At 40.7% G+C, this 20,466-nt stretch overlaps 1 protein-coding gene across 2 annotated transcripts in view; it reads left to right on the forward strand.

Moving 5' to 3' along the window:
* Nucleotides 1-228: 228 nt before the first annotated feature.
* Nucleotides 229-20,466, forward strand: part of sipa1l3 (signal-induced proliferation-associated 1 like 3) — an 89,613-nt gene continuing 69,375 nt past the window's right edge. For both annotated transcript variants that reach the window (XR_015124696.1, XM_086261721.1), the window contains exon 1: nucleotides 229-387. The gene's annotated coding sequence lies outside the window, so the exon portion shown is untranslated. The remainder of the gene's footprint in view (nucleotides 388-20,466) is intronic.

Here is a 20,466-nt window from a genome sequence, read left to right on the forward strand (position 1 = left end):
CAGCGTGAATAGTTTTCGTTCATAAATAAACCGTACAAAAGCACAATAAATTAAATTAATACTTGGTGTTCTGATTATTGTACTCTACTTATTGTAATCTGATACTTGTACTCTGCAGTATTACCACTTGTATTTACTACGTGTTTCCACGGCTCCAGGAGCAGCAGCGTGCCGCCCCCTGTGTTACTATCAGTAGTTTGCGCCAGTCGGAGTTACGCATGCGCAGTGAGTGCGGGCGCAGCTTCGCCGTGGTTTCGGTTGAGAATTCTTGGCAACGTCTCACTTGGTGAACAGGCAGCAGACCGTCGGGCAACGGCTGTTTCCACAATGTCTGGAGGATTATTTTAACGGAGCTGGAAGTGAGCGGAAACCCTGGAGCAGCGAAAGGTAAGCCGTGTGTGCTCTCTTGGTTTTCACTGAGCAGTTTTGGGTGAGCAGCCGGGGATATTCAAAAGCGCTGAAAAGTGGCGAGCGAAGTGAACGTTAGTGAGCCAAAGCAAACATTGAGAGGAGAGGCAGCCGAGCCGAGCAGACCAACTTCAGTCAATGCGGAGAGCAGCCTCTTTACTACGGCTCAGTCGCGGTTCTCAGTCCCGCCAGGAGCCGTTTTCACCGGGTCCGTGCTCCACTTTGACCTCCAGCTTCTCAGCAAAGTATATACATACTCTCAAATGTGCCGCTGCACGCAAAAATTATTAAGGAGAAAATATTCCACAACCTTCGCGATCCTTAAGGGGCCAGTGCGCATGCTCATGGGGCTCTGCAGACTTCGGATTTGTAGTTTTTCGTACCTGAGTTAATCACAGTTGCGAGGGCCAAGAGAAAAACGGTAAAACTACAAGTTCCAGACAATGGGAGCTTTGTTTGGGAGCCAGCTAGTTAGCCTGGACGAGCTTTGAATTTCGAGTAGTTTTTCCTACAAACGGAAGTTGCCTTGGCTGGATATTGGATCCAGCATGAGCGGCATGGGAAATATTTTGGCTGCACCGCATATTTAAGGAGGAGGGGTGGGGAGACGAGTTCATTAGTTGTAGATGGAAGTGGTTTGTCATGAAAGGGTATGCAACACGTTTTAATTGATTGTGCTTACGCGTGTGTGTGCATGCAGACGCTCAGCTGTCAGAGGACCTGTGTGCAGGATTTGTAAGTGCATTGTAGATATGCATGCTTCTGTGTGTGTGCTTAGTCGATTGTGTGTACGCAGAATGGGAGATGATAATGCCTCAGTGTGTGTGTCATCTCCCTTTCATTGAGATCCTCCGTGTTGCTGCTGTACCCCCTCCACCCCCAAAGCCCTCAGAAAACGACACGTCGAGTATGAGGATGATGGATTTTGTCGGGCAAGAGCAGCAGAGCATGGCAGCACTGCACATATTCAAGGCATCATTTGCTGTGGTCGCCTCTCGTCTGGAACTAATGGAATAATGATTACCAGGAAAATGTGAGAATCATGTGCCAATGCCTTAACCTGGTTATCCTGTACTGCCCACTGTTTGCTGTACTATTGGGGAAATCCTGTATTTCACGTCCAGTTTAAGGGGAAATCAGGATTGGATGTTGCCTGTGCTGTTCACTGTAGTAACGACATGGTTTTCCTCATTGTAAATACAGTTTTTGATCAGTGGATGTACACCGAGCTGCAAGAGTCAGCCATTCAGTGATCTGTGTTTCCGTTGTTTTCATCCTTTCCATGGGTGTTTGGAAAGCTTGCATATTAAAAGCCAAACTAAGCACAATGGCTATTTTTGGTCAAGGAAAATATTAGGCAGTTGCTTTAGCTGGGAATCCAAAATGCATTATAGTTATCGACTGAGCAAAAGTTATGTACCCTCTTCGCAGTATAAGATAAATAGAAACTGAATGGTGAATGCAAACCTGATGAAACTGTATAATTAAAATATACCTAACATACAATATATGGACTCAATATGTATTGGGCCACCTACACATAATACCTACAGAAGCTTTTAAATCTTTCTACAAGATTTTGGAGGATGCTGTTGGGAATTTGTCAGGTCAGACACTTCTGTGAGCAGAGGCCCCCATTCTAGTTCATCCTGAAGGTACCGTATTTTTTGGATCATAAGGCGCACTGGATTATAAGGCGCATTAAGCGGAACAAAACAGTCAGATAAGACAAACTTTACTCAACTCATTCTTCTTGCTTACGCCACTTCCGTACCACTGATTCATTAATGTTGAATTCTCTTGCAGCTGCTCTATTCCCATGTTGTTGCAGTATATTAATGACTAACCTCGTATTGTGGATGGATTATCTCAGTTGTTCTCCTGACTGACGTTTGGTCCGTTTACAGCATCCTGCCATGTGATTGCATTTGTCCCCAACCCTCAGGAACCCTCACATTAATTTCTGTTGAGGTTAGCATTCATCCTCCAGCTTCACTGTGTTTCTGTTATGCTAACATAGCTGTGTCGCTAGCGATCACGTAGCGCATCATTATATACCAGCTAGCCAAATTTCAGTAACCCTACAAACGTCACTGCTTTTTAGTTTTCTGTCTTCATTTATGTTGGAAGTGATAGCAGAGCTGTATGTTTTAATTTTTTTTGGAAATCTCTCAGTCAGAACATGCTATATCATGTTTATGTGGAAACTAGCGAGCTAACTTCCTGCTTCTAACTTCTAACTCCATTAAATTTAATACATTCTGTTTTCATGGATGCCGGGATGTTAAACTTAATTGTTACACCTAGTAAAGCAGCAACGCTCATCATTTTATTAAAGATGAAAGAATTTAGACGGTTTTTAACTCTGAGTGATGCCGCAGTGCTCGCTTGACTTTGGGACCTGAAGAGGACAGACTTTTTTGGACCCAGATTACTCTGAGTCTGTGAGGCTCCTGATTACAGTAGCCATAATGCTCTGACAATCCATCAAGCAGTACGGCTTCGTAGCTTACCAAAGTCATACTAAAACATTTTTGACAGATTTTTGAGTAGGGCTGTGCAATATGACCAAAATCTCATATCCCGATATAAGACATTTATCGTCCCTACAACGATATATAGCACAAAAATTTTACATTTTCTGTAAATTCTGTGAATCTTGGGTAACTCGACTGGCGTGAAGAAACCTGGTGGCTCTTTTTTGCTCATCCGTAAACACTCTGCATACTATTTCACGTGATTCATTTTATTTTGAAGAATCTCAACAGGATCTTCAGCTTTATTGTGAAAGGTTTATGTGGAAAATAAACAAGCGGATGGAGCCACGTGATCGTTGTTGCTAACGACAACGCATAAAAGCAGTTGCTTGTCCATCCATTGTCAGAATCAGAGAGACTTTATTTATCCCCAAGGGGCAATTAAGTGTGGTTGTTTTAAATATAAGAGGGAAAGCTTTAAGAAATTAAAATTAAATATTGCCTACAGTGCTGTAGGTACATCTTAGCTGCAAACCCCTTTGAAACCCTACGCTATGCATAACCTGGCGTACACTTCTCTGGAAATTTAACTGGATATTGAATTGATGCAGCCCGCAACTATTGACTGACTGGGCTGTTCATTACAGCTGATTCGTCTTATGTATTTCCGCCTACTTTTTAGCCTTAGTTTTTGAATTTATCATTGCGACGATAACAGTCATAGCCTCAATATAAGAACTCATGCATGTCAGTAAGTTCTTGAAGGGAAATTGGCAAACCTATGGGAGTGGATTTGAGGAGATGTACAAAGAAGTGGAAAAACTTGAGGGATAAATGTTTGCCTCTGGGAAGAAAAAAAAAATACCCACATTAAAGAGAAGGGACCCAGGAGGGGAAAACAAGCCAGAAGTTTATTTGTTTCTATTGTGGCATGTATAAAACACTGGGGACGTGACCAGATGCGCAAGCATGCTGGCAACAGCACTGGCCACTTACGTAGGTTACATCGTAGGCTCTGTAAAGATTCAAATCAACTGTCAAAGTGTTTGCGTTGAAGTTATGATCTTAATGCCAGAGGGGGTGTGAAACTCATTGAGTCAGCAGAGAGTTGGTGACTTTCACACACTATGCTTCTTAGCACTCTGTGACCCCACTCTGTAACTGTCAACTGTGGTTGCCACTTTGTGGCTGAGTTGCTGTGGTTCCTAATCACTTCCACTTTGTAATACTGCTTAAAGGTGGCCATGGAATATTTATACTTGGTTTCATTTTTCTCCAGATGGGTGAAGTTGTGTTAAAAAAATTGCATTAACGACCTTCAGTCTTATTTTAGAATTATTTGTATATCCGCCTGTTTGGGAGATGTGTATTCTTTCAAATGCAAAAACTGTGACACCAAATGTTCTTGATGAGCTGCTTAAGGGACCTTTTATGAACCTGTATACAGGGGGATGCAGCCACTGGTGTGAACTGACCCTTTTCATGTGCCAGAGTAGTAACTTGATAATGATGTCTCTGATCTGTGAACATGCCTCAGTAATAACTTTACAATATGAGGGGGATGAGGAAGCTAAAGTGAATTAGCAACTTTTAGCTAAAGCTGTGTTGTTGTTGTTTTGTTTGGGGTTTTTTGTAAGGAAAGAGATTTTTCAGAAAAAAGGCTGTTGAAGTTTGTTGTCTTGGAGCTGAAAATCGTTGTAGTTTAAAGTTACAGTCATTTGTTTTTTGGGGTTATTTGATAGGGGGGAAAGTGATACTCTGAAATATCCATGTATTAATTATGTCTTCCAATAACAGCATTCTCATAAGCTTATGCTTATGAGGAAGCTGCCTTGTTGAATACAGTGGTGTAGATAGACATTGTCGTTCTGCCTAACGGCGTTATATGTATGTAGCTACAGAGCAACCACATGCATAATATGCTCAATATTGTCAGCAGATGCAACACTCCATCACCAGAAATCTGACAACGAGCCAACTAAACAACAACAGCTGTATGCAAGCTGCATTTTGCATACAGCATTAACTGTTTAAACTTCACCTTTCCTATCAAAATATGTTGATACAGCTGTAAGAATTCATGTGTTTCACCTGCATGCATTTTATCTAAAATACGTTTCGCTGAGTGTGACATGGGCTTGGAAAGTCTTGTATGGTCTTTTGGGTCTATCTAAGCATGTTTTTGTTTCTCTTAAAGCAATGATATCATGTTAATTTGCGTTGACCTCATAACCCATGACCCATGTAGGATTGTTGCAAAGCGCCTACAGGAGTCAGTTTGTAGCAGATAACTCTTGCTTTCAGTCTGTGATCTTTTAAGACATCCTATATTTTCTGCTACATATTTTTGGTGTTTCATTGCATGCAGCTGCAGGAACAAAGACTGCTGTCTTCAAAGGGAGGTGAATGTGGGCCACCTGAGTTATTTCGCCTGTAAACATTTTGTTGAATCACAGCATTCTATCTTGGCAGAGGTGACTCATCAGTAGGGCTGCCACGATTTGTCGACTAGTCACGATTACGTCGACTATCAAAATCGTCGACGACTGATTTAATAGTCGACGCGTCGTTTGAAACTTTGTACGATCACAAAAGACGCAGGAATAAGTGGCAGGATTTAAGAGTGTAATAACGGACTGAAACAGAAGATGGCAGCATTGCATGTACAAGGATGTCAGCTACCGTTAAACCCCGAAGAAGAAGAAGAAGAAGAAGAAGCAGCTGTGTCCCAGAATTCATAGCGCGGCCCAGCGCAGTTTCCAACAATGGCGGCAGCTAGTTAGTTTTAATGTTACTCTTATTATTCTTTCTGGGTCACAAAATAAACGTTTAACATATTTTCAGGCGAGAATGTAGCTGTGTAAACCTCAAATATCTGCTCAGTTTATCAGGACACCACATATTTTCAAAAGCGCTCCGACGTTTTCGGAGACATCTGTTACCCACTAGCTCGTTAGCGAGCCGGGGGCTAGGCTCACTAGCGCCCTGAGAACACCGGACTCCCCGCAAATCGTTTTCAAACCCACCACCGTCTTTCGCTACTCAGGTTAAATATATATGAGTCACTTAGATAACTTAAAATGTTATTGTTTGGCTTTTTTTTTTAGTATTTTATTTGTTCCTGAGTAAATCAGTTTGTCTGAGATTAAAGTTATAGTTTTTACACAGCTGAATAAACGTCAAGCAGACAGCTGATTATCAGAAGTGTGAGATGCTCCAGAATATACTCCAGTGTCCTGTTATATTTTAGATAGCAAGGAGTTTATTAAACTTCACCGAAACAATCTGCAAATTTCATTAAAATTTAATAAACTATCATCTTGTCTTTATTTTTAGTTAGCACCTTAAAAGCTTAAAGCTGTAAGCTAATGATAGTTATATAAGAGCAGATGCTGCTGGTGCAATAAGCTGTAGTTTTACGTCTAATGGATGATGATCTGATTAGTCGACTAATCGCAAAAATAATCGGTGACTAGTCGACTATCAAAATAATCGTTTGTGGCAGCCCTACTCATCAGTTGTTGATTTTCCCCTTTTCCTTTTTTTCTTGACAAAGATTTCAAGGAACGTACTCATGGCCATGCAGTCGTGGTCATCTGTGGGAGGAACAAAGCAATCTTTCCAAGATCGTGATTTATTTTTTTTTATTTTTTTAACACCAGTAAAAGCTGCGTTTTGGCATCAGCAATGGTTGTAGCTCTCTTTCCTAGCCGCGACACCTTGGCCGTCCTCCTGCCGTTTGTAATTTTAGAACGCAAAATCTCTTGCCAGGTTTCTTTTTAATCCTTCAAGGCGTCTTAGTTAAATAGAGGTTAATAGAAGTGAATAACTGTGTGTGCTCACTGTGTACATGACATCCATCACAATCACTGGGTGTATCCTGATAGGTCACAGAGAGGGAGCACAAACCTTGAGGCTATGGATGCCATCTGGTCTAAGTCAGGTTCCACAGTGATGCTGCATATGTGCATAAGTTTGTGTTTAAAGTGGGTCTTTAACTAGAACTCGGGCTAGCTACTGTCTTCTGTTCTTTATTGGAGTGTATTTCAAATTGCATTCTGTGTTTGTTGCTGGCTCATAGTCTTTTTATAGCCTTTATAAACCGACACTGTGACACAGGTTAAACCAGTGCTGGCAGTTAATCTGAATGGATCTGCGCACGTCAGCACACCTGACATCACAGCCTCCACCCAGCTTGCGGTGAGGGCATTAATTGACTGTGATCAACAGGTGGTTTTACCGAAAGTGTAGTTTTGTGTGTGTGTGTGTGTGTGTGTGTGTGTGTGTGTTTGGTGATGATTTCTTATTTTTGAAATAATAAACCTTCCAGATAAAACAATTTGTACATCAACTCTTTTTCCATCAAAAAAGTGCATTTCTTTCACCATTTATTCAGGACATCTACTAATCTGAAGGTCGGTGGTCCGATTTCTAGCTCTTCTAGTCTGCATGCCAAAGTATCCTTGGCTCTGAGTCTCTCTTGATTCACGCATCAAGAGAAACTCTGAGTTTCTCTTGATGCGTGAATGTATGTGACTGTTGGATAGAAAGGACTTAGACATGTATGTGAATACATGTTGTATAAAGGTTCTTTGCGTGCTGAAGTATAAAAGCATTATACAAGAACCAGTTCATTTACCATTTGCCAGGGCTTGTCATGGTCATTTTTATCATCTCGGTAAAAACCCTTGAACAGTGTTACTGGACTTTATCATGGTGTTTTTCAAGCCTGAAGGTTTGTTTCTGCTCCTAAAGTTAATTTTCATTTAAATACTATTCATTTTCTGGCAGAAGTTAAACATTACAATTAATGTACTGTAAAATGTTATGCGGTTGTATGTCAGATAAATAACATGGGTATATGTTATAAAATTAAATCCTAATTCAGATTAGGGCTGCCACGATTAGTCGACTAGTCATGATTTCGTCGACTATCAAAATCGTCGACGACTGATTTAATAGTCGACGCGTCGTTTGAAGCTTTGTAAGATCACAAAAGCCGCAGGAATAAGTACTAGGATTTAAGAGTGTAATAACGGACTGAAACAGGAGATGGCAGCACTGAATGTACAAGGATGCCAGCTGCCGTTAAACCCCGAAGAAGAAGTAGCAGCTCTGTCCCAGAATTCATAGCGCAGCCCAGCTCAGTTTCCAACAATGGCAGCAGCTAGTTAGTTTTAATGTTACTCTTATTATTCTTTCTGGGTCACAAAATAAACGTTCAACATATTTTCAGGCGAGAATGTAGCTGTGTAAACCTCAAATATCTGCTCAGTTTATCAAGACACCACATATTTTCAAAAGCGCTCCGACGTTTTCGGAGACATCTGTTACCCACTAGCTCGTTAGCGAGCCGGGGGCTAGGCTCACTAGAGCCGTGAGAACACCGGACTCCCAGCAAATCGTTTTCAAACCCACCGCCGTCTTTCGCTACTCAGGTTAAACATGATATATAAGTCATTTAGATAACTTAAAAATGTTATTGTTTGGCTTTTTTCAGTATTTTATTTGTTCCTGAGTAAATCTGTTTGTCTGAGATTAAAGTTATAGTTTTTACACAGCTGAATAAACGTCAAGCAGACAGCTGATTATCAGAAGTGTGAGATGCTCGAGAATATACTCCGGTGTCCCGTTATATTATAGATAGCAAGGAGTTTATTAAATTTCACCGAAACAATCTGCAAATTTGCTAAATCTGCTAAAATTTAATAAACTATCATCTTTTCTTTATTTTTAGTTAGCACATACCTTAAACACTTAAAGCTGTAAGCTAATGATAGTTATATAAGAGCAGATGCACGCTGGTGCAATAAGCTGTAGGTTTTATGTCCAATGGATGATGATCCGATTAGTCGACTAATCGCAAAAATAATCGGTGACTAGTCGACTATCAAAATAATCGTTTGTGGCAGCCCTAATTCAGATCAGTCAAAAGTTTTAAGTGTCACAGAACAATGCAAACAAAATAAAAGGCTAAATTCTTTGGTTACTTAAAAATGAATAATGTAATATAATACCAAACAAAATCTCCAAAAAACTTCCTCTATACAATGTCTTTTCTTCTGCATAGATTCAAAATATTTTACTTTGTTGGGAAACAACCCACAAATAAATGGCCAATACACATATATGTGTATATATCCTCAACACAAATGCTAGAAACTTTTAAATGTAAGCAAAGGAAAACTTGAACAAAGCCAATATTTACTCAGTTGTAGTCCACGTTTTCTCCAATGAAGAAAGAAAAGAGAAAAAGCACAAGAAGTGCAGTTAATAGGGGTGCAACGATACACAAAATTCACGGTTCGGTTCGGTTCGATACTTTGGTGTCACGGTTCGATATTTTTTCAATACAAAAAAAATGTTCATGCCTTTTTAATTTGTCATTTATTAAAATTATAAATATATATTTTAACTCAAAAGTACAGTTTTTAAATTTAACCCTAACCCTTGTGCGTGTTTTTTATTTTGACAGCGAATGCGCAGCTGCCGACCTCTTATGTGCAGCCCTGGTTATTTCGCTTGTCATATTGCAGCCACAGAAATTCTTTTGTCCATGAAACCATAAAGCTGCACTTTCTTTTTGCCTTATAGTCTGATTTGTCATAACTTCTCTGTTTTGTGGTAAGCTTTTCTTTGGCTGTCACTTCTTCACCCTGACCTGTCTTATTTGGCTCAGCAGAACTAAAATATATATCTGTCTGTGAAGGTTCTCAGTCATCCAGGTCATCGTAGTCAAATATAAATCCTGCTGCTTTTACACACGCACTCACATAAGCTCAGCGATTCTCTGCGCGATCAACCTCTCACATGTTTAAGCTTGCTGCGGGAGATTTCACTTGTCATGTTTGCATAGTAAGCTAACGATTAATAAGACGATGTCAGAGGAATTGGTGCACAAATTATCATCACTCACAGATCAGTGCTGTCGCTCTCTATACACAGTTCGCACGATTGCAAAGTGAAAGCAAAAAAACAAGCGCAAATTCAAATGCGATTTCAATATGTCACATATTGGCAGTGGCTCACCGATGCCAATGACATAATTACCCAGCTACATTTCTGAAAGAATGTAAAAGCATTGACATATATTTTTCCTTCCTACAATAGCCCGACGGGCAGGGAAGAGATAGATTTTGGTAGCCCGACTGAAAAAATCGCTAGCCCCAGGACGTCAGGCTAGCGATATTGCAAGCCCTGTATCTGATTGAGGAATCATGCATCTTTGGAAAAGAGAGTTTATTACAGAGAAATGTCTCTTTCCAAAATAAAAGCTATACTATCCGCTTCTTCTGGGCTATATTCTCAGCAGCATAAGGAGAATCATGTGCTAACAGCTGTCTAAATGACTCGGCTAAAGTTAGTAGCATGCTTGTTGTTTTTGTCTTTGCACTAGGATGATGTCGGCGTAAATGTGCAGTCATATTCGTTGTGTTCCCACTAGTGCTTTCAGGTTAATCTCGTTGAAATGACCTTAACGCCACAACACGGCAAATCTCCGTTAACGAGCTACCGCGGATCGCCCCGTGCATGGGGCTAGACGGCCAACACGTTAACGAGCTAACTGCGCTAACACACTAGTTCCCACCCATGTAATTGAGCATTGCATGGCACATCCAACATACTGTTTTACTTTAGTCCATGACTCGCTTACCTTCAGGGTCATACGTCACATGAAAACCAAAATAATTCCAAACGCCAGATCTGAATGAGGGTGGGGGAGGTGCCCTGCGCTCTTCCTTCTGACTATGCTGTCTGTGTTGAGCGCTCAGTGGATCTGCGCTCGACAGTGCAGCCTAGGCGGAGTAGTCGAACGCAGATTCACTGAGCGCTCAACACAGACAGCATCGTCAGAAGGAAAGTTGATAAAATAAATTACAAATGTTGTATTGTTCGATACATATGCGTACCGAACCGAAAGCACTGTATCGAACGGTTCAATATCGATACGAATATCGTTGCACCCCTAGCAGTTAAGTGTGCAGTGAGGGTCATATGGATAGTATGTGCAGCTAGACCACAAATCCAATGTGGTATCGAGCTGTCATAAGATGAGCGGCAGTGTTCAACCTGACAGGGGTCTGGCCTGCTATAAAGCTACAGGGTTAACTCAGAAACAGGTGTCAACACTTCTCCCATTTTGCCTTCCCTGCCTGCTGCTGCTGAGGGCTGGATGCCTCATTTGTATTGGCGTAAAGCGTCTAAAAGCTGAGTTGCTCTTTTGCTCAGCGCAGCAGCAAACCGAGCGAGCCATTTAAAAAGTGTGTTTCAGAGTGCGTCTTGTCTAAAAGCACCTTTACACCCTGTATTTACTTTGTGAATCCATATATAGAAATCTCTAGGCTTTTTGCCATTGCTCTATATCCTCTGTAGTGTTTTCAACAAGCAACCATCAATTTCATTTTTGTTTACACTGCATGCAAATAAGTTGAAATGTCTCGACAGAGATTGTTTTAATCTTTATGTAGCAGGCACCTTGTGGATGCAGGTACATGGGGATTGGGGGTGTGTGTGGAAGGAAAGTGCAGTCAATTAAAATACAGTTAGATTTAATTAAAGGTAGAATACAGTTGCAGAGCAGTAATCTGTAACATACAGATGTGTGTACATATATGGTAGAATAGTAAGAGGCAATAAGAGAGAGAGGAGGACAGAAATGTAGAGGTATTGTGTGGGTGTAATAAGTGTGAGTTCAACAGAAAGGACAGAAAATTGCATTTCATTTGATAATGATGTAATGTAGTGTAGTTTTATGTAATATTGTGGTTACAGTGTGCTAAGTCACAGTTTCTATGAGCAGTCAGCATGAACATGTTTTTGTCTAACTGAAAATATATTTCTGTATACATGAATGTATATATATCATTTTATATACATGTAGATTGGACTCAGCAGCATCTTTGTGTATGCAACAAGCTCTTGTTTGCAAACCTAATGAAAGTTGTTTAGATACTGTGCATAAACACATGCTGAATGGTTGTTCTGTGTTAGAGTTCAGGTGTACAGTTTAATATCAAATAGCATTAGATGAGTGACAGCATTACAGCCCACCCCCCTCCACTCTCTTTGATGTATTTTCCCTCAAGGGTTTTGTCCATAAGTCAGCATTCATGATGGTATCAGGAGGCCAGAGATTTACAGAGGGAGGTGCACATGAAATGAGTCTCTGCTTTATGGCCTCTTGTGCAGTGATAAAACATCTTCTAGGAAGGCAGCTGATCTGTGAAAACTGCCTCCTCTTTTTTTTCTCATTCCCTCAGTGGTCAAATTCTCTTAAGGTGTTGTTTACCCATCTGTGTCTTCTTGTCAGAGAAGAGAATGAATCAGATAATCACAGGCCTGGGTGTAAATATATGAGATGTGCCACTTTCTTTCTTTAAAAGAGGTCTTTTTAGCAGCACAGGCTATGTCCTAGGCTCCATCTTTCTCCTCTGAATGTGTTTGACTCGGGTAAATATAGCCTGTTGGTTTTAGCTCGAGGATAAACCCAGATGTTGAGGAGGCCTGTCTTGCCACAGGTTGGCCTGCGTCCGCTTCGTGGTCATCGTTGGTAACAGAGGGGAGAGTGAGAGAATGAAAGAGAGAGAGAGAGAGAGAGAGAACCACATCGTCCATCCACAAAACACTTAAATAGTGTTACTGACTTAACTCTCAGCTTGTGACAGGGTTAAAGCAGATCCACTGGCTACAAAGGCATTTAGACAACCTGATAAAGTGCTGTACATAAAGAGTGATTTTCACAAGACTGTAATGCAGTCCATTCGGTAATTTAAAGTGAAGGCCACGCTACAGATTTATAAATGGATATCTACTCCAGAAGAGTCTGTACTTAGCCCTGAAAGGCAGTGAGTTTAAATATGAACACTTAGATCTGTCCTTTTTGAAACAGAGAAGGACTAAGATTTACATGAGTGTTAGAAAACTGGATTCAATTTTTTGAGGATTATCCGAATTCTTACATTAAATCTGAGCGCATGAAAAATAGGAATAGCTTCACCAATTGGCTATAGACTTGCTTTATCCCTGAACAGCACTGAATGTCCTCACCTTTATGACATTAAGAGCTCTCAGCTGTTACTCCTTCTCCTCCCTTTCCTTTGTAAAGTCTCTCTCTGCCCTCTCTTTAAAACACAAATGAGGATGGTGAGTGATGCTGATGACGATGCTAGAAGCACAGTTCATTCAATTGATCTCTAGGGAAAAGACTTTGTTCCAGAGACTTCCAAAGCGTTCAAATACTTGCTCGTTAATATGAAATGCCACGGAGGTGAAAGGGACAGCAGACACTTTTCTCTATAATGTCTTCATTTCCAGGTAGCCATGTCTAGAGCGTTAAGACAACGAGTATGTTGTTACACCTGCTTCTTATCTGTTCTTAACTGAGCCATCACATGTGGAGATGACAGGTGGCGTCTGCGTGTGTGTGTATGATTCCACAAAAAGCTCTATTGTATTTAGCATGCCAGAAATGTGCTGGAAACAGGAAATCCTGCACGACGGGATAAAGAAACAGCTGATTGTGTCTCCATCTGTTATTAATGTAGTGAGACAGAGTGAATTAATCCCATGCGCTTGACATACACACGAGCTTGACCATCAAACACCCGTCAGGTCATAGGTTCACTTGCTGTCTGTTTTAGGGTGGGGATATACCCTCTTTTGGATGCATGCGTGGCCAACTTGCACACACTAGGGACGAGTAGTTGTTGTTGTTGTTGTTGTTACTTTTTAAGCCAACCTAGAAAAAGCATAGATCTTTGGTGATTTGTATTGTTGTGACACACAGTTTAAACAATTTGGATAGTACCCCTCCGTAAGGTTGCAGATTACAGCAACAATCATAATCATGACTACTGTGTTCAATATTGTTAATAAAAGTTTTTCTTTTATTTCTTAATTTAATAAACATGCAGCTGATTTTCCCATAGAAATTCATGCTTTAAACTTTTCCTTAAATTTAATTAAAATGGAAAACAAATATATTTAAATAAAGAAGTGAAGCCCATTTCACAAAGGCACCAGCTTGAGCTTTGCTAAGATGTTGCTGCAGAGAGTCCTCTTCTGTTATCACAAGATGTTACATTTTAAAGTTTCAGTAATATCAATGATAATGTCTATGGTGCAGACGGACATTAAGAAAGGACCACACAGCTGTCGAGTGACAGAGAGCTGAAATTTACAGCCAAGTATTGGATGCCACCAAATACGGGCTGACTTAGGGGCCTTGGAGACACAAGCAGCTGCAAACACCTGAAAATCCTTTCCAAGGTTCCCTTGTCGCTGCAGTTGGTTGGTTGCTAGTGGTCATTCCACGTTCAAGCCTAGATGACCCTCTAACCAATTTGCCGTGCTGTCAATCAACCAAATGCGAGACTGTGTCATGATGCTGACCATCATTGCTGCCATTACTGTACAGTCACTGAATTTATTTCACTTTACATTGACTCTCGTTGCAATGCTAATGCTGTTCATGTCCTGTTTGGGTGCCTTTAAACAAACTTTCACTTCACCTTTCCTTCATCCTGTCCTACCTACTAAAAGTTCTGTTTTAGTTGTATTGGCTCAAGCTGAAAATGATGTGTGAGTTTGGTCTTTTACAAAGCAAAAAATAAATAAATGAATGCATCTTTTATGAAAAAAAGGGATGTGCTTTATTTATAACAAGTAACCAAACAGAAGCTTCTTGGTGAAATGAACGCAAGAGTAATTATTTTGTCCTGATGATCTCATTTCAATAAGTCACAATCTTTTCATTTTATTTTAATAAGTTAGTGGCCCAGTCCCATGCCTGCATTCTCACAGATGCAGAACTTGTTACAGTGGCATTACTCCGGACTAGAGTAAGATCAGCTCTGGATTTTTGCTTCAGTTTTCACCCATCTGTTTTTTAGTCTTACAGTTTGAAACTCAACACTAACAACCGAGTGTTTGAAATCAGCAATCAAAAATGGTAATGCAAAAGAGGAAGTATAAAAGCCCTTCATCTCAGTAAATTGTCTGAATCACAAAGTCAACAAAAGGCTGTCGTGTTCCAGGCAATTATGTCCCAACAATGAGTCAGTTCTTCTTTGTTACATGGATGTGTGAATGACCACATTTTGGCCTCTTTGTAGCCTCCATGAACCTCTGGTGGGAAAATTCGATCTGTACTTTCTTTGAAGGTGTTCATCAGCCTTTTTACTACTTCTCCTTCTGTGCTGCCAGCTGGAAGTTGAGCTGCTGGACAGGAAGTGAGTGTATTCTGAGGAGGACGCAAGTGTGTGGTGAATATGAGTGTTGCTGTGAATCAGCCGTTAGGCATCAGGGAGAGAAATGGTCTTACCCTGTGATCCGTCATCATGATAAATGACCAGTTCACAGGGTATGAGTCTAAACATTCATTTCAGAAAGAGGCCGTGGAGTTGTCTGTGGCATGCAGCTGCAATCCTGGAGACTCACCCTGCCCTTTCATTGTTAGGATAGTTTAAGATTGGATCATCCTGGTTTCCGGAGAGGAACAAGGCTGCTTCCAAATTCTCCAAACAGCATCAGGAAACATGTAGAGAGATTTGAATGTTTCCTCATTCCTCTGTCGCACAGGATGTTTTTCTTTTAGTGACCAGCATGTCCTTTTAAAACAGAGACAGCAGATCACACACACACACCCACACCCACAGGATCTCGCGCATGTATAGGAATAGGTGGATGAGGTGGGGATTGTTTAAGTTGTTTTATTTTTTGTTTTTTATTTGAAATATTTCATGAAACATCAACAGTAACATGGTATATTCCCCTGGCATTTTGTGGCATGTGTGACGAGAAACTTGCATAAATTTACAAACATGCATATATACACACTGTTGTACATACATGTGGTCTCTCCCACTGTCAGTTTTTTCACAGCTCAGGTCTCAGGCTGTTGCTGCTCACTGTGGTGCCATTGTTTTAATGCTAATTGAGTATAGCGCGCGGTCATTCCATGGATGCCTCTTGTCCCACTTTATTATGGTACTGTATCAAAATGTGCATTTTTTCCCCCCTCCTTATTTCAAAATCAGATTTGGTGCTGTGATGGAGGTTATTTAGTTCATTGGTCTACACAGCTCAGACAGTGTATGGTATGATAATGTGTTTATGTCATTGCTACAGCAGGGCAGACAATATATTTAGTCTGCTGTGTGAGGGGGAATTTCTTGCAAACATACAGTATATTTCTGTAACTCTCGGGCGCCTTTTGTTGTCTTGAGTATTCATTATGTGTATGTGTATGCATCTTTAAAAATGTATATTTGTAGTCAACAATCAACTTATGTTGATAGGCTGCCATTTCCAAAGGCATCTTTTTAGACACTAATGTGTTTGTTAGATTTCTGCTTATTAAGCTCCATCTAGTTTATTTCCAATATAAACCAGCAGATTTTTTTTATTTTTTTATTTTTTTACAGTAAGTAACATATTTGATAAAACCATGTAATATTTTATATTTACGACTAGAGGATGTAGGTAAAAAGTAGACATTGATATGTAATAACTTGTTTTGATAAGCCACTGATCCTACGTGGTGATATGACCCTGGGAATGTTGTCCCAGCATTTGCTTTTTGAAGGTCTCTCCAGGGAATAATCAGAAAACAGATCCAGCATCCAGGGCAACAAATCTAGTTTCTGTTTCTCTACTCCAGTTTTGCTATTGAAATAATGATGTATCTCATGATGTTGATGCTCAAATTTGGTTTTGGAAAAAATCTCTTTGACCCCCCCCCCCCTCCACGTACTTGTGACATCTAGACTGATGTGTGCGCATTGCTTTGGTACCACAAGTCAAACTGACCTGTCCATGGTGGACAGTGAACAACAGTTAATTTTACTGAAACGTAGCTGGTCCCGACTCTTGAATTTACTCAAAATTATGTAGCCTCCACTGGCAGAATGAGCAAACTAGACACAATAGCAGCCTATTACACTGAGATTCACAAAGATGATCCTTATGCTAATCAGTGTACTTGTTTACAATGCATATTACAACCTAAAAGTGCAGTGTCTACGTTGCGGCATAGGATATAGAGCCCTGCCATAGATTTAATGCAGTACCATAAATCATGCATAACTGTGGTCACACGCTTTAAACAAGCCTCTTATAAACTCTTTTCAGGTGAACATAAATAGTAGTGTGGCTCCTGCTTGTGCCCTGCCCTCACACATACATCATCTTTGTCTTAGCTTTTTTTGCTGAGCCTGAACAGAGTTTTCCTGAGCCACTACATGTGGAAACTTGTATGCCTTCAAGTGCTGTTTATTCGAGTGCCCGAGTAAATTAGCAGTGTTGTAATTAGTTCTTCTGATGCCAGTCCTCGAAACACGTTCATTGTAACACGTAGCTCCCTGGCTGTTTTTAATCTTTTTCTCTCACTGCAGACTTGGCATTCAGTGCATTTAGATCATGCACTACTGTGGAAAATATTTATGTGGTCAAATTTATTTTACATTGGAGGGAAAATGTCAAAAGTGTCAGCTCTCTGCTTAATTGTTTGTTGTAGCCAAAGGCAGTGATCAATGCAGTTGTTTTTCCAGCAAACGTTAGTGCATGTAGCAGCGACAGGCTTGTTAACTGTCCCACAGGAGTCGGCCAGAGAGCAGTGGAGGGGTGAAGGAAGTGACAAAAGTTAGTATTTCTCCACACACCAGTAGAGGCTGTTATCATTGTGAGAGAGGAGACGGGTGAGCTGATAACTCAGAGGCCTGGGATGAGGGACAGACCGTGGGAGAGGCTGAAAGCAAGGTCTGTTGCAAGGAAGAAGAAAAAAGGCCCAGTTCATGTGCTTCCTTCTCCTCTTTCACTCCCTGGATTTATCCTCCCTTTTGTCTATGTGTTTTCCCCGTGACCTCTGCAGCTGAGCTCTGATTAGATAACTGCTCAGTTCAGTGTGGCAGGAGAGGCTTTACCTGAGAAACAGTAATGACTAAAACAAAGACAGACAAAGAAGAATAGAGTGACATCTGATTGTGATAAAGGAGGAGATCTCCTCTTTCTCTAATGAGTATGATTACAAAGACAAAAGGTTTAGTACAATGTAGACGTAGGAGACGGTCTACATTGTAGACCGTGCTGGAGCTACCTGTGTGTGCGTGTGTGTGTGTTTTCACAGTACCTGACTGAAACTTGCTTGACCAATTTGCTCCCTAAAGGCACTCACAACACCTCTCTGTCCTTGTGTGTCTCAGACTTCTCTCAGACTGTCGCTGATCTCAACCCAAACACCTCAACACAGACTTACCTGCACCCATTAACTACTCCAGATGCTCTTCCCTCGTGTGCACAATTGTCTGCAGATGGCTGCGTTTCTTCAGCCGTTCCCGCGTCTGAGTTTTGAATATTGGCAGCCCCGTGCTAATCCCCGAGGCGCTGTTTCCCCCCCTACCCTGCTAATTTATTCACAAATAGTTTGACTTTTGGGGAAATGGGCTTAATTTCAGTGTTGAAAGTTAAATCCGGGAAGAGTAGTGGTGTTGAAATTAAAAAAAAAAAAAAAAAAGGCTAGTTACAAAACGGTAACCTGTCAGGTTTTTATACCAGTTTATATCCTGTTGCCATTATAAGCTAAACGAATGAAGGTATGAAGACAACAGAAATCTCCGCTTCATGGTGAACACACACTTCACATTAATATGTAATAAGTGGTTAATGGCAAACTATTGTGACATTAATCTATCTCATTTCAGGTTAGGTTTCATTGCATTTGGGCAAAAAGATTTACCTATTTAGCGAAGAGTGTGACCCATGAGTAAACCATATCAAAGGAAGTTCAACAAGAGCCAAGGCTGTTTGTATTTGGGTTGCTTCATCTTCAAAAGGCCATTAACAATAAACAATGTGGAGCTAACAGACAATTTATTTATTTGGTTTTGAAGGGACAAGAAGCAATTTTTCCCCTGATGTTTGGAAAATAAAAAGAAATGAAGTTGTTGTTTGAATATAAATTATGACATGTTGGTAAGAAGACCATTTTCTGCTTTATAATAGTCTTTTTTTTTAAAATTTATATTAATAGAAGTATTGTCAGCCCTGTGACAGACTGGCGACCTGTCCAGGGTGTACCCTGCCTCTCGCCCTAAGACAGCTGGGATAGGCTCCAGCCCCCCTGCAACCCTGAAAGGGATAAGCAGGGATGGATGGAGAAGTATTGTTGAAAAATAAATGGAGAAAGAACGAAGATTGCTGTTGTTGAAACTGGGATCTTGAATATTGCCCAAAATGTCAAATAATTCCTTCCAATGCTCCTTCTTAACTCTCTTTACCCTTCCCTCCCCTTTGTCCTATTTTTAATCTTTAACTTCATGCCATTAGTTAAATGTTTTCACTCCACACCGTAACTCCTAGCCCCGGAAAACAAATAGGGCACTGTATCCTTTGGAGAGCACATGTGCAGCTCAGTGTGAGTGCATGCATGGCTGTAGGACCACACCCTGGACTCACGCCACGCTTTAAACCAAACACAGAGAGAAAGGGAGATGACTTCTGCATGAATTTAGCTTGTTGTGACACAGCTCCACATCAGTTCAAGCCGGGACCGTGATGACTGTGGATTGCAGGGTAAGGAATGAGAATAATGGCAGTGGCGCTGCCCTCAGTGCCTTCCCTGCAGCTGTAGCCAAGTTTGAGAAAGAAAGTGATGATGGTGATCCGATGGTACAGTGCTTGTGTTGTGAGTATGCTTTGAAGCATTTGAGGATGGTTGGAGCAGACACACCTTCCGTTTGATTGTTGTTATTGGCCTAATTCCACTTCAGAGATGTCGCTGTCAGCCCAAATGCCTGAGATAGCTCTGAAAGGCTGAAACCTCTATCAGCTAGTAAAACTCCTCCTCACCTCCTCTGTGTGACTTGAAACAAACAACCATTCATAAATTATCACAGTATTTTCTTAAGCATTAGAACCACAGTGGTTTTAATGCAGTGCAGATTTTGACCTCTGGATTCTAAAAGCAAAGCATCTGCGCTGTTCCTGTGTTGACTCTGAACCCTATTGGGTAGGTCAAAAACACAACCAGCCGCAACATTAATACATGGGTTAACCCCTTACCCTAATCTTTACCACCACAACTAAAGTCTTAACCCTGAAAAGCTATTTAAACTTATGGGGCCCAGCATTTTTAGCCCCCATAAAGATCTAGGTCCACACCAGTATAGTAGGCTTCCTCTTTTCAGAATCCAATGAATAGTAAAACAAGCCCACACACATGCACACAATACCACTGTGAGTTAAGAAGAACCACACCTTCTCCTGTAATCCTCTTCAGTCAAGACAAACCCCTCTTTATAATATCTTCTGAATAGGCTTCGTTCACTGTACTCACCACCTGCCTCTCTGCTTCTCCTTTGCCAGGAATAGATGTCCTTGTAAATGTTTAATACACAACTGCAACCTTAAGTCCAGTGTAAGAAGAACAAGTGGTACAAAAACAAAGAAACTCAACAATAATAATGAGAAGAGTACTAAGAAAACAAGAGAAATAACCAAAATGATTACAAACATTAAAGGGATGCTAGGACTTTATAATTAATATTTGTTATCCCATCAGTTTCCTCCATGTTTGAGCAACATC

The sequence above is a fragment of the Aulonocara sp. 'chitande type north' Nkhata Bay genome, linkage group LG14 (genome assembly GCF_057382095.1).
Source record: "Aulonocara sp. 'chitande type north' Nkhata Bay isolate Kocher_YH1m ecotype deep benthic linkage group LG14, A_spYH_male_GT1.1, whole genome shotgun sequence".
NCBI classification, from domain to species: Eukaryota; Metazoa; Chordata; class Actinopteri; order Cichliformes; family Cichlidae; genus Aulonocara; species Aulonocara sp. 'chitande type north' Nkhata Bay.